Source organism: Stenella coeruleoalba, assembly GCF_951394435.1.
Source record: "Stenella coeruleoalba genome assembly, chromosome: 8".
Taxonomy (NCBI): domain Eukaryota; kingdom Metazoa; phylum Chordata; class Mammalia; order Artiodactyla; family Delphinidae; genus Stenella; species Stenella coeruleoalba.
In genome coordinates, this window is record NC_137154.1 from 22378921 (window position 1) to 22394389 (window position 15469).

General features: G+C 43.4%; 1 protein-coding gene across 2 annotated transcripts in view; it reads right to left on the reverse strand.

The window, feature by feature from the left end:
* Nucleotides 1-15469, reverse strand: part of PRR5L (proline rich 5 like) — a 144607-nt gene that overhangs the window by 101716 nt on the left and 27422 nt on the right. The window contains exon 1 of one of the 2 annotated variants that reach the window (XM_079928422.1): nt 8244-8419. The exons of the other annotated variant lie outside the window; for it this stretch is intronic. The gene's annotated coding sequence lies outside the window, so the exon portion shown is untranslated. Of the gene's footprint in view, nt 1-8243; nt 8420-15469 lie in introns of those variants that run through there. 2 annotated transcript variants of the gene reach the window in all.

Sequence of the window (15469 nt, forward strand, 5' to 3'; positions counted from 1 at the left end):
AAACTTTCATGGCACGCAGTCCTCAGGTCAGCAGCCCCGGCTCCAGGTACACTGCAATCATGTTCTTTACTGTGGCTTACCCAGCCCTTGTCATGAGTTTGACACAGCGTGTTTCTCTATGATTCATTAACGCTTTCCTTTCTCGCATCACCGACCTTGTGCCTGCCATTCTAAAGGTCTTCCACAGGCTGGCTGTCATGTGCCTCCTTCTTCCTCTGGCTATCCTGTTTGGGAAGATAAACCCACTTCCCAGCCCTCAGACACCTCTCGCTGGGCACAGAACGCCATCATCAATCCCACGGATCAACACCATTCTTCCTGCTGTTGCTATTACCATGACCTGCTTTCCTAGCCTTGGGTGCAAGCCCACACTGGAAAGACACTTTTCTTTCTAGCCTTTTGCCATCTGGATCAGTCTTCCAGAACCTTCCTGAAAGCTGTAAATCTTTCAACTAAACTAGATATTCTTCTCTGGCCCCTGCCTGTAAATGTGATGACTTTGTTGTTGCTAAATTTTTACAAAGGAAGTTTGGCCACACACAAAAAAATGCTGCAAAAATGTCAAATTCAATGACCAAGGAGGATCTCCGTTGGTATTTGTTTGTGCTGCCCCCTCCTGGTTAGAAAAGAAGCACTAAATAAACCTGATGGCCGGTTAGTCCTTTCTTACTGAAAATCCTCAGTTTTAATTTTTCTTGATTTTTAATCAGAGTCTTAGAAAGTCATGCTGGTCTTTGTTATTTACAAAGGCAGGGTACACTGTGGTTTTTTTTTAATATAAAGTAATGTAATTTATTTATTTATTTTTGGCTGCGTTGGGTCTTCGCGGCTGCGCATGGGCTTTCTCTAGTTGGGGAGAGCAGGGGCTACTCTTTGTTGCGGTGCGCGGGCTTCTCATTGCAGTGGCTTCTCTCGCTGTGGAGCACGGGCTCTGGGTGCTCGGGCTTCAGTAATTGTGGCTCGCGGTCTCTAGAGAGCAGGCTCAGTAGTTGTGGCGCACAGGCTTAGTGATTCCGGGGCATGTGGGATCTTCCCAAACCAGGGCTCGAACCCGTGTCTCGTGCACTGGCAGGCAGATTCTTAATCACTGCGCCACCAGGGAAGTCCCTCACCGTGGTCTATTTCAATCCTTCATAATGTCCATTAAATGTTCTTGCCTTTGATCCAGAAATTTCCTTTCCAGGAATCTGCCCTGAAGAAACAGCGAGAAATGTAAACAAGAGATTACCTTCAGAGATGGCCATCTTGTTGCTGATGGTAGTAAAATACAGAAGGAGGTTAAATGTCCAACAACAGGTGGTATAACAGAGCCATAGGGTGGAATATTATGTTCACCTTAAAATGATGTTCATGGAGGCTTCTTAATGATATGAAGAAACATTTATAATATGTTAAGTAAAACAGGACACAAAACCATAAGCACTATACAATCACAACTAAATATGCATAAAAAAAGAAATCTGGAAGTAAAACATCAAAGCTTAATCCGGTTTTCTCTGAGTAGTGGAATTATGCTATTTTATACATTCATATGTTTTCCAGCTTTCCTGTGAGTATGTGATATTTGTAAAATCAAGAAAAAAACTGGGACTTCCCTAGTGGCGCACTGGTTAAGAATCCGCCTGCCAATGCAGGGAACACGGGTTCGAGCCCTGGTCCAGGAAGATCCCACATGCCATGAAGCAACTAAGCCTGTGAGCCACAGCTACTGAGCCTGCGCTCTAGAGCCCGTGCTCCACAGCAAGAGAAGCCACCGCAATAAGAAGCCCATGCACCGCAACGGAGAGTAGCCCCCGCTCGACACAACTAGAGAAAGCCAGCACGCAGCAACAAAGACCCAAGGCAACCAAAAATAAAATAAATAAATAAAAATTTAAATTAAAAAAAAGAAACAAATCATAAAACTTATATCTGCATGGTAGAAAGAGCATGGAGTTTAGAATCAAATGACCTAGATTTATATCCTGACTCTGTGTCCTTAGAGTGATTCAATCTCTCCAGATGTGTTTCCTCAGCAATAAGTGAAGGTAATAATAATGCCTGCATCACAGAATTATTGTGAGACTTGAACCAGCGTAACACACGTTTCTAAACAACTCTTGTCTTCCATTTGTTCCCCCCATATATTTACCTTCCCACAACTTACCACCTAGAAGCCCAAACCCCTTTCCCTTTGTCTTGCCACTTCTCCACAATTTATCACCCTTTATTAAAATGGTATATAAGCTCCCAGGCCTAGCCACCTTGTGGGTTTTCATCTTTTTTCTATGAGGCCCTCCATGTGCATATGAAATAAACCTTTTCTCCTGTTCATCTTTTTGTCGGTTTAATTCACAGGTCCCAGATACTGAACCTAAGAAGATAGAGAAGTTCTTTTTTTCTCCCTTACACTACCAACATCTGCAAACTTTTATCAGTGAGCAGGAATATGTAGTTCCTATAACCTGTGCTGTATGCTCAGTTGAAGTCCCTTATTGCTGTCTTTTTAGCTGCTCAGACCAACTACCACCTTGCATGAAACGATCCCCAAGGCAGTTGAAACAATATTTCAGAGGTAGGATTGTAGAACCCTTCTAGCCAGCCTCAGACAACCAAGAAATTTTCCAAATAGTTAGATAGAGAGCCATCTGGGGGTAAAGACTTGAATTCGTATATATTTTTCACACAAGGGTGGGGGTATCAATAATAAAACATTTTAGCCAATTTATAGATCTTGAATACCACTCACTGATAGTAATTGAGTTTCTAGCATCCATTATAGCTATCAACAGGCTACTAATTTCACCAGTGAAAATCTATTTCTGACAGTTTGCTAACCGGTAAAACTCTTGGTGTTTCTCAGAGGTAAAGATAGCTGAAGCACTTAAAATGGTCTCTTCTGGAGTGGTATTTTTCTGACATAATTCTAATTGACTACCCATGGAGAGGAGACGCCTGATTAGAATGGTAGCTGCCCTGGGGTGTCACTTCAAATAGTGTACACAAATATCGCAGGACCTATGCTGAAGTGTTTTAGAGTTAATCACACATATAACACCTGTAAAGTAATAAAAGCCCTGAAACATGTAAACACACCACAATTATGTGATTATTAAATCTGATGCAAACATTCTAGGTAGCTCCATATTCTGAATTTTGCATTTCTTTTTTTTTTTCTCTTTTTTTTTTTTTTCTGAATTTTGCATTTCTTACATGTACTCCCTTACAGATTTTGAACCCTGGAACTGGAAAAAGGAAACCTCACTTAAAATGGAGTCAAGGAGGCCAGAGAGGAGTTCTCATGCCTTACTACCTCTTTCTCTCTGCAGACCCCAATCAGGAAGAGACTCGCCTTGCATCTCCCACTGGAAGGTTACTGCTTTACAACCTCCGCAGGAAAAAGGAAGATTTTCTCCTCGCCTGGCAACAGCTCAGCCAATGAGAGACTGTCACAACTCAGCCAATGAAAAGCCACCACACTTTGCACTCCCAGTATCCTCCAATAGACTCTTCGTTTGTAACAGCCCCTCCGAACGTCCCCTTTTCCTCTATGAAATAAGGGTCCTCTCCTTTGTCTCTCAGGACTTGCTTTCAGTTTTTGCTAGAGCATGCTGGTCCCGAATTACAATTCTCTGCCATTCCTGAATAAACCCATTTTACTGGTAAAATACCTGGCTGTATTATGTTTTAAGGTCAAACAGATTAAGGTTTTGTTCTTTTTTTTTTTTTTCAGTGAATTTCTATTTTCCCATTCTTTTGTGAAATGTGGCCATGTTGAATGGGGCAAGAAGCCTGGATGGTAAAAGGTCTCCATTCAGAATACTGAAAGGCAAGAGTCAGTGCTGATGCCCACGTTCCTAGGGCCACAAAGTTAACCTCCCACCCACACCCACTCCAGGGCTCACTGCACCTCAGGAATCCCATTAAAAGGCCTCCTTCGGTGTTCTGAGAGCTCTCCATTCAGGGTAGTTTTATCAGAGGAATTAAACCAGAAAGTATGCAGCTCAGATAACAGGATTAATTAACATTCTTCTCATTCTGCAGACAACCGGGAGGAGGGCCACCTATGTCTTGCCGGCCTCACTGAGGTGGGCTGCCCACGGCTGGCCTGGGATTTCCTGCAGCTGGCTCTGCAGAATGCTAGCCTTCTCTAGGAACGGTGCGTTGTAAGAAAACTTCTCTTTGTTCTCATGGGGCATTTTCCCCCTCCTGTCGGCCCCACTCGTTTTCAGCTTTGTATTTCCAGGTTGGTGTTGATAGATGGGACCTGGCGGCATAAGAATGATTATGGCAATAAGAGCGGGCACTAACACTTATGGAACCTTCCCTGCAGACCCCCACAAGGCATTCACGAACTCCACATGGAGTGAGCCTTCACTGGAGGGTCTCAGCTCTCACCACCAGCCCACCCTGAGTCTGTGGCATCCTCCCAAAAGATCTGCCTCTAGCAAGGCGTTTGTGAGCAGTGGCTCTTCCACTGAACACCCAAGCAGAGGTGGACATGTGGTCTTCGAATCACAGGGTGTTTAAGCATTTCCCAATAGCTGTCTCCTCTCACCACCATCCCCAAATTTCTCTCCTCTTGTCTCTTACTTGTCTTTTCATTTCTCTTCTTTCTCTTCCCCACCCTCAGGCTTTATAATTCCCTTGATCTTCCAGAGCAGTAGCCCTCACCTTGCTAAACTCACCTGACATCTCAGGTCAGGAAAGCCAGGTTCATCCCCAGAACCCAACTACCTGGTCTCAAGCACCTCCCTCATGGGGAGGGGGTTCTCAGCATGTTCTGGACACTATACTATCTGACATAATCCTCATGACAGTCTTGAGAGGGAAGAACTGGGGTCTGTAATCATTCCCATTTTAGACAACGAGAAAAAGGCTCAGCGGTTTACCTGCCCACAGTCACTCAGCCAGATTCGGGATCAAGAAATCCAGAGCCATGAGTGGTCTTAATGGCTCACCTTACTGTGATCATATGTCCCAGTTAGCCCTGGAGAGTTCCAGTTTAAGTCAGTGTTCTTCACTCTCCACAGTGCCCTGGTCTGGAATCTTACGATCACCCTAACGACGCCATAGACTTGTCTATCTTTATATCCACAGCGCCTGGAATCTGGAAGTGCTCAGTAGCTTCAGAGACACTTCCCCAGACGGGTCTTGAGACAGCCATCACCCACCTGAAACAGCCATACAGCCCTTGCCTCTGCCTCAGAGCATATGAAGAGGGCTGTTTCCCGAGGCTGTCAGGCAGTTAGCCTGTAAGTGAATCTCTCTCTGTGCTGCAGGCTCCATTTATCTCTCTGTAGACTCTGCAGACCAGTGGGGCTCAGACAGCCTCGGTGACCACCGTAGACACCTTCAGGAAGGCTGAGATGTTTGTTCAGCCTGGTATCATATTTCATCCCCACCTCCCTCGCTGGGAGACAATCAGGATAGAGATGGATTACACTTGTTTATGGGCTAACGTTTCAAGTGAGAGTTGGATGCAGGCTTGATCGAATTAATTAATTCTCTGTGTTCCAAGAAGGAAGGGAAAAGGAGATAAGGGAAAACTCTCCACCACAGCTGGCTCTTAGATGGACCCAAAGACACTGGCAGGTGCTCATTAGTTTCTTTCGCTGCCCTGATTTCCTCTGGGGCAAGGTTAGCTTTGTTCAGAGCAATATGGAAAAGCAGCCTTTCCCTGCTTACTTGTTATTTGTATAGGAAATCAGATCTGTGGGTTTGGATTTTCAATGTATCGCCTTTAGGCAGCATAGGGGCCAGGTCCCCTTCCCACCTCCCTCTCCCTTTAGAGCAGGGACACAATGCCTACAGGAGAGGTAGAAGGCAAAGACAGTGGGGCTAGAATGCCTGGCTAAGAGTCCCAGCCCTCACACTATTACTAGTGTGGGTCTTCATGTCCTCATCTGTAAAATGGGGATAGTAATAGTACCTCTCCCAAAGGTGACTGTGACAATGAAAGGTGAAGCCCTTAGAACAGTATCTGACATATAGTGCTACATACATATGCTATTTGCTGCTGGCTGGTAAGGAAGATGAATGTGGCTGAAGGTGTCTGGGTAATAGAGAGCGGGGCACTTTGCCATTTAGACAGAACGTGCTCCATCTGAACTTGGCAGCCTGAGCCTGTGGGCATACACACCCAGTGTTTCCAAAATCTTCCAGCTTTTCAAAAGAAGCCCCAAATCCAGATTTTGTGTGACGTCTTCTAATCTGTAAATGCTGACGGTGAATTTAAAAAAACATTAAATGCTGGGCTGCACAGGACGAAACAAGTCAGTGAGCCTGATCCAGCTGGGAGCCTCCAGACTGCAACCTCTCCCTACTTACTGCATGCTGTCACTGCAGAATGGACGAGATCAAAGCCATGCAGCTTCCATGAAATACAGAGGTGGATGAATTGCTTTTATTGCATCCAAAGTAGGATTTGACAATCAAAAGGGAAGAGAGGGGACAGGGGTGAGCAGCTGAGACTCAGGTAGTGGAGTGCCCAGCCCCAGGGGAATTCCATGGGGAAGAGGCATCCCAGCCTAGGCAAGCTTCCTGCTGGGACAGGGTGGCAGGCAAAGTCCAAATTATGGATGGCTATTTAAATGATGTCACTAAATCTTCAAATCACAAGACCACCCTTACTTTCCAGTCACCTTCTTACTACATGACCAAGAGCCTGGGCTCAGGCATCAAGCTGCCTGGATTAGATGACATCCTGACTCAACCCCTTATCAGCTGTGTGACTTCGAACAATTAACTTCACCTCTCTGTGCCTCAGTTTTAGTTGTAAAAATTAATAGCGCCTGTCTCACAGCTGTCCTAAGAAACAAAGTGATGTGTGTGAAAAGCTAGCACAGTACCTAGCACATCATAATTAATAAATATTACTACGAATATAACAGTCACTTAAATAAATGTTAGCTTTTATTACTCACAAAGCAACAGAAATTTATGAAGCACTTAATGAGTCCAAGTTTTAAAACCAGACTTCATGGGATATATTAGGACTCTGAAGAGAGGCCCTGAGTCTTACTCACTAGTAAATCCCCAACATGGAGCACAGTGTGGACCGTGAGGTAAGAGGCCAATGAATGTTCATTGAATAAAGGGCTCCTGTCCTCTGGGGATCTACAGAGTAGGGGGTGGCGGAGGGGGGACAAGACCTGAATGTGTAGAACATTAACAGTGAAAGATTTACACTAGTCAAGTCATCAAAAGAAGGGAGTCTGGAGCAGAAGGGTGGGGAATCTGAAAGAATCAATACAATTGCATTGCTGGAATGTTCAGTTTCAGAGGACATCATCTCAGGTTCAAGCAGTCAGGGGAAAGTCTCATGGAAACAGAGGTGCGGCTTGGACATGAAGCAAAAAGGCATTCCGAGAGGGCTGAGTCCATGGAGAGATGGTGATGAAGTACTAGGTGTGTTTCAGGGACAGTGAGCAAAGGAACTCCATGGGGACAGAGTGTTCCAAACAGCTAGTAAGTGAAGGAAATCTGGAAAAGCTGAATTGACATTTTATTGAAAAAGACCTTCAATGCCAGGCTATGATAGGGATTGCTAGATGTCTCTTTTTCTTCCTTTTAAACAGAATACCTAAAATATACTGCCCCAAATATACTGTACTTCTCAGCCAAACTGGTAGGTGGGGGCAGCCATGTGACTAAAATCTGATTTTAGTTAAGGCCAATGGGACTTAAGAGAAAGTCTTATGTGCAAATTCTGGGATGTTGACACAATGGCTGGAGCTTTAGCAGCCATCTTAGGTCAGGAGGCAGAAAGCTAAGGCTGTTGGCTGGGGAAGGAAGGAACCAAGCACCCTGATAACTATATCAGCCTCAGATATTCTACCTCTGAAAGGTTACACAAGAGAGAAATAAACCTTACTGTTTAAGTCACTGTTATTTGGGGTCTATTTTAACCTGCAGCCAAACCTAAGGCTGACTGATACACGAGCCAAAGACTGTATGCTTTATCCTGGGGCATCAAGCAACCATTGGAAATTTGTGGGCAGGCAAGTGACAAGATGAATATTTGGTGTGGAGGATACAATGCAGAACAGTCTGGAAGCAACTGTGCAATAGAGATGAGGGCAGGGAGAATCCAGAGGCTGAGAGCTCAGGGAGGAGGTTAATGTAGTAATTTAGGCAAAATGAATAAATGAGTGTATTAGTTTGGGTTCGTCAGAGAAAAAGAATGAATAGAATTTATATATATTCTAATAAAATTCTAACACAACTAATAGAATTATATATATAATAAGGAATTGGCTCACACAGTTATGGAGGCTGAGAAATCCTCAAATCTGTGGTTGACAAGCTAGAAACCCAGGAGAGTCAATGGTACAGTTTCAGTCCAAGTCCAAGTCCAAAGGCAGGAGAAGACCAATGTGCCAGCTCAAAGACAGGCTGAGAGAGGAAATTCTCTCTTCCTCAGCGCTTTTTGTTTTTCTCACATTAGGGAGCACAATCTGCTTTACTCAGTCTGTGGATTCGAATGTCAATCTCATCCAAAAATAAACCCCACAGACACACTCAGAATAATGTTTGACCAAATATCTGGGTACCCTCTGGCCAGTCAAGTTGATGCATAAAATTAACCAACACAAATGAGCATGTGCTGAAACCTGTTCTGAGGGAAAATCATTCTAAAAACTGGAATAAAAAAGTAAAAACTACACAGAGTATAATGTTCTTTGATAATGTTGAAAAAAGTTGTTGCTTCTTAATCAATCTAACTAAAATCTCACCTTAGTGGCGCAGGCTGGACCTGAGAAAAATCAAGTAATATCATATAACATTTTAAAAGGAGGGCTCCTGAGTTAGACGGCTTGGGTTCAAATCCTGGCTGCTTCAGTTACCAGCTCTGCAACCTTTGGCAAGTTATTTACCTCTGTGCCTTGGTTTCTTCTTCATCTCTATGACAATGGAGAGGATATCCATAGTTTACATGCTAGAGTTACTGTAAGCATTAAATGAGGAAGACATTCATTCATGGGTTGTTATACCTGCTATGTGCCCCACACTGTGCTAGGCGCTGGGGATACAGGGATGGACAAAACAATTAAGAACGGTGTTGCTTATCTAGTGAGTGAGAAAGGCAGTAAGTAAGTAATGAAATGAAATCATTTCTGCAGTGACAATTCCTATGTGGCTGAGAAAAGTATGGTCCACAGTATATATTGCTGGTGGCATGCAAGAAGATTTTACATGGGAAGCAGATGAACATTTTTAATTGTTTGTAATAGTTGTAGATTGACAAAGTATCTTAAAGAAATACTTGCTTTTCTTTTTTTTTTTTATAAACTTATTTATTTATTTTTGGCTGCATTGGGTCTTTGTTGCTGCATGCGGGCTTTCTCCAGTTGCGGAGAACAGGGACTACTCTTTGTTGTGGTGCGCAGGTTTCTCATCGCGGTGGCTTTTTTGTTGCGGAGCAAGGACTCTAGGCGTGTGGGCTTCAGTAGTTGCAGCATTGGGCTCAGTAGTTGTGGCTTGTGGGCTCTAGAGCGCAGGCTCAGTAGTTGTGGAGCACAGGCTTAGTTGCTCTGCAGCATGTGGGATCTTCCTGGCCCAGGGATCGAACCCATGACCCCTGCATTGGCAGGTGGATTCTTAACCACTGCGCCACCAGGGAAGTCCAGAAATACTTGCTTTTCTATTGATGACAATGACATTTATTCATTCAACAAATCTTGAGTACCGGAGACTTCCCTGGTGGTCCAGTGGTAAAGAATCCGCCTTCCAATACAGGGGACTCGGGTTCGATCCCTGGTCGGGGAACTAAGATCCCACATGCCACAGGGTAACCAAGCCCGCGTGCACCACAACAACTGAGCTCGCGCACCTCAGTGAGAGAGCCCGCGTGCCACAACTATAGAGCCCACGCACCCTGGAGCCCTCACGCCACAGCTAGAGAGGGAAAACCCACACGCCACAACTAGAGAGAAGCCCGTGTGCTGCAAGAAAAAGATCCCACATGCCTCAACGAAGATCCCATGCTGCAATGAAGACCCGATGCAGCCAAAAATATAAATTAAACAACAAGAACAAAAACCTTGAGTACCTACCAAGCACTTTATTAGGCAGTTAGGGAATATAGCAGAAAGCAAAACAGAAAAATCCTTGAACTGCTGGGGCCGGCGTTATAAATTTTCATTTACAATTAACTATGGTTTTCCTTTCTAAGTAAATTTAACTTTGAAAAGTAGAATCCATCTTACTAAGTGAACAATACCTTGTTGGTGTGCAGACATGGCAAAAACTAGTGAAAGTGGTGTAAAATGAGCCACATCAGGGATGCCCTGGGCCTGAAGTTAGCGCTTACAGTACGGAGTTCCCAGATGGGCGCTTTCACAAGAAGGGCTAGGCTCCGCCCCCACTCCCACTCCCCCCTCTTCCTCTGTTTATATCTCCTCTTTTATTTATTTATTTGACTGTGTTTTGAGGTGTATGCAAGATTAAGTCAGAGTATTTCCATTTTGAAATTACAAGAAAACCCACTCATTGGATTAACTAGCAAAGCTTTGTAAATCAAGGAAACTTGGAATAGGAAAATATTTATAAAGAAAAGTGATTTTCACTTTTGCTAATTATCTAGTTGGCTAACCACGAGTTGCCTTATGGAGAACCTGTTTTTCTGAATCTATTAATATCCTATAACTATCCTGTCAAAGCTTCCATTTAAGTAGACCATATCATATCTGCATTCTAAATAAATACCATGTACTTGAAAATAATCTGTCCCTCAGGTAGATCAACATGGTCTTGCCTCCCTAATTAAATGAACAACATAAACACATTAAAGCATACTGCTACCCCTCCCCCATTTCATTATTTTGAAAATAAGAGTAATCTTACCTTGATTAGCTTTGATCAGAATGGGGGTGATTGTAGAGAGCAATTTTATGTGTCGATGGAAAACTATCATCCACCCTTGTGGGTTATCAGATTCTAGTTCTGTTCATTGAGCTTATGTCACCTCTTTGTAAACTGGATCCTGCTATACCACACATTTTGTCAGTAATTAATGTTTCCAGTTTTTCTCCCACTCTCTTGTCTTGGCATCGCTGAGAACTAAAATGTCCTTTTTCCAAAGCCTTGCATGCTGAACTGGGCGACTTGACATAACTTCAAAAGATTTATCACCAGAACACTGTGGGCCACTCAGAAAGTTCACCAGAACACTTGCTTCTTCCATGGTCCCCTCCGGGGAACAGCCATGACTGTGACATTGCCACTACCATCATCAGGCTACCACCCAAAGACATTTTGAGCTCAACATTTAGAAATTTCAACTGGCTGCACTCTGGACCAGGAAGGAAAGAAAAGAAAAGAAAAAAGAAAGAAGAGAGAAGCTCCAACCATAAATCTTTGTTTTTCTTTTGTTTTCATAGAAATGCTCCTCATTAAATGCCTGATTGCTTGCACCATATAAAGGCCTAATTTTGGCCCCACTTCCCTCTGCACCATCACCTCCTAAAATGACACAAAACTTTAACTGGACTGATCTGTTCCCAGGACTGAGAGGCTGGGTCAGTGGAATACGGGCCAATCAGATAACTCAGCTCCTTATCTGTGAAACTTCTAGGGAAGTTTCAGATGCGGTAAATGAAGGGATCTGGAATATACCATTGTGAAGAGTCTTTGTTCTGAATTCCCCTTATCTGCGTAAAAGCAGAACCTTCCGAAAGAATTAAACTGTCATAAACCTCTGCGCCAGGAATTCACAACCAGCGAAGATTGACTCCTATCATTGGAGATGAGAAATTGGCACCAGAATAAGAAATTACTTAAATAGACATGATCACAAAACAATCATATCTCTCAAGTAATTCCTAAGGGCCCATTTATCTTTTCTAAAAGTCGTTTGTTTTTCCATAAACGCCCTTCTCCTCCTCTGTCCTCTATTAAGTTGGTTCATGAGCTCCACATTCTGTCTCCTTGAGTCACGTTTTTCTGTGAATTCCCACATACATGTGTGAATAAAAATCTGCCTTTTCTCTTGCTAATCTATCTTTTGTCAGATTAATTTGCAGAGCTCCAAATGCTGAACATAAGAGTGTAGATGAGAAGTTTTTTCTCCCCAGCAGGTTAATTGAAACAGAGACTGACTGCCTTGCAGGTGGTATTAAATGGATAGCTACCCATCTTATCATCATTCTGCTCTTTGTCTGATGACTCCAGCTGTGGGGCACAGAGCTGGAAAGCTCACTAAGTAAATATAGAATGACTTTGGCTTATGTCTTAAAGACGTCATACCACCTCTATATTTCCTCTCCCACTGGCCTCGAGGGGAATATACGCAGACGAGGATAACAGGGTTTTATTTTTATTGCCCCTAACTAAAGCAAGGTTTTAACAGTCACTTACCCTGACATTTAATTGGGTCCTTAAGGATGGTTTAGATTCTTTAAATAGTTAGTCTTTCCAGGGGACATTTAAAAAGTCATTTCAAGAGCTTAGCAACTTTAAGGGAAATAGTCTAATGGAGCCGTTGCCACTTACCATCTGGTGGGGAGATAGGGGAGGGAGGAATGCGTTGAGGATCCCACAGGGGTGCAGTCAGTCAAATGAGGAATGGGGCCCAGATGAGGAATATAGGACAAGTGACTGACCAGAGACTTCAAATAAATGGAATTTGGGGGGAAAGAGAGGAGAGGGGAAACTGTTAGCCATTAAAAGACACAAGAGATAGATCAATCAAGTGCAACGTTGGTTTGGATCCTGATTCCAATAAAGCAAGTGTTAACAATTCTTTTTTGAAAATAGGGGGAAACTGAATGGATTGTGTTAATTTAATTGTGTGTTATTGGTTTGGATTTGCTTATCTATTGGAGATACATACTAAAGTATTTATGGACGAAAAGCTACATCTATAGTTTATATCAGGAAAGAAAAAAATGATGCATGTTGGTGGGGGAGAGAGGATGCAGATTGACCAAGAATAGCAAAATGATGATTATTAAAGTTGGGTAATACGGACACGAGAGTTCACCATACTATCAGATCTTTGCATGTTTGATATTTTAAATAATTAAAAGTCAAATAAAATGGCATACATCATTGCTGGTAGTGAAAATTAATAAACCTTTTGGAAACCCATTTGGAATACATATCAAAAGTAATAAAAATGTTTACCTCGTAAAAAAAAAATTGTCGATTTTGTTAACTTTGACAATTGACTCACAGGAATCCATCCTAAGGAAATAATCCCAGGCCGGCAATGGTAGACACTCAGAATCCTCAGCTGCAATTTACAGTTCAAGAGAATGGGAAGTGGGCTTCCCTGGTGGCGCAGTGGTTGAGAGTCCGCCTGCCGATGCAGGGGACGCGGGTCTGTGCCCCGGTCCGGGAGGATCCCGCATGCCGCAGAGCGGCTAGGCCCATGAGCCATGGCCGCTGAGCCTGCGCGTCCGGAGCCTGTGCTCTGCAACGGGAGAGGCCACAGCGGTGAGAGGCCCGCGAACAGCAAAAAAAAAGAGAGAATGGGAAGTGTATCAATTCCCTAAGGCTTCTGTAACAAAGTACCACAAACTGGATTGCTTAAAATAACAGAAATGTAGTTTCTCGCGGTTCTGGAGGCTAGAAGTCTGAAATCAAGGTGTTCACATGGACATGCTCTCTCTGAGGGCTGCCGGGGAGAATCTGCCCATGTCTCTCTCAGCTTCTGGTACAGCTGCAATCCTTAGTGTTCCTCGGCTTGTAGACCCCACTGGCTTATGGCATCATTCCAGTCTCTGCTTCCATCCTTATATGGTGTTCTCCTCATGTGCCTCTGTTTCTCTTCTCTTCTTTTTTTCTGCCATTATTATTCCTATTTATTTATTTATTTAATTGTAGTATAGTTGATTTACAATGTTGTGTCAGTTTCAGGTATACAGCAAAGTGATTCAGATATATATGTGTATATATATATATATATATATTCTTTTTCAGATTCTTTTCTCTTATAGGTTATTACAAATTATTGAGTATAGCTCCCTGTGCTATCCAGTAGGTCCTTGTTGGTTATCTATTTCATATATAGCAGTGTGTATCTGACACATACTTCTCTTCTTATAAGGACACCAGTCATATTGGATTAGGGCCCCCACCGTAACAGAGGATGACTTCATCTTAATTTGATTCTATCTATAAAGACCATATTTCCAAATAAGGTCACATTCACAGGTAGCAGGGTTTAGGACTTCAACATATCTTTTGGGGGGACACAATCCAACCTGCAACAGGAGGGCCACCCTCCCCCTCCAATTTCTAACATCCGGGTAAGTCCTGACTTGGGCCATGTGCCCAGTCCTTCAGCTAATCACCTTGTCCTGAGGATGCAACCGCCTGCTTAACCCTGTGATGAGGCCAGAGGTGCGTGGTGGTGGGCCGTGGGCAATGATTTGACTGTCATGTACCCAAAAGTCACATGGAGTTGAGAAAATTCCTCAAAAAAAAACAAAAGAAATGGTATGACCAAAGTGTGCTAGGTGGATGAAAATAAAAGCTGCCATAGTTCACTCTAAACCATTATGTCAAATCATTCCATTTTCTGGGGTTATGTTTATTACCAGTTCATTTTGAGAGGTTCACCAAGAATTTATGTTGGGTATATTTTACTTTTCAAATATAGGTGCCCAAATTACTGGTAACACCTGCCTTAAAACTTTTCTAAGGTGAAATTGTCAGGTGCGTGAAACATTTCCTGACTCTTGAGAGAATCTCATGGATAAAACAGCTGTCTTAATCTCTGAGGCAAAGTCAGTGTAGGTTCATTTCAAAGAATGTTTTTGGAATAATTATGAACTATAGTTATGCAACAAGCCTTTAAAAAATAGTTATTTTGAGGAGTAGTCTTGGAAGCTGGGAATTGTTACGGGCTAAATTGTGTCCCCCCAGGGCTTCCCTGGTGGTGCAGTGGTTGAGAGTCCGCCTGCCGATGCAGGGGACACGGGTTCGTGCCCTGGTCCGGGAAGATCCCACATGCCGCAGAGCGGCTGGGCCCGTGAGCCATGGCCGCTGAACCTGCGCGTCCGGAGCCTGTGCTCCGCAACGGGAGAGGCCACAACAGTGAGAGGCCCGCGTACTGCGCAAAAAAAAAAAAAAAAAAAAAAAAATTTGTGTCCCCCCAAACTCATATGTAGAAATCCTAACCCCCAGGACCTCAGAATGTGACTGTATTGGAGATACGGTCTTTAAAGAGGTAATTAAGGTAAAATGATGTCCTTAGGGTGGATCCTAATCTACTATAAGTGGTAACCTTATAAGAAGAGGAGATTAGGACCAAACACACACAGAGGAAGACAAGGTGAAGACACAGGGAGAAGGCAGCCACCTGTCAGCCAAGGAGCGAGCGAGGCCTCAGAAGAAACCAACCCCGCCAATGCCCTGATCTTGGATTTTTAGCGTCCAGAATTGGGAGGAAATAAATTTATGTTGTTTAAACCACGCAGTGTGTGGTACTTTGCTATGGCAGCCGTAGCAAACTAATACAGGGACTTAGAAACAACACAGA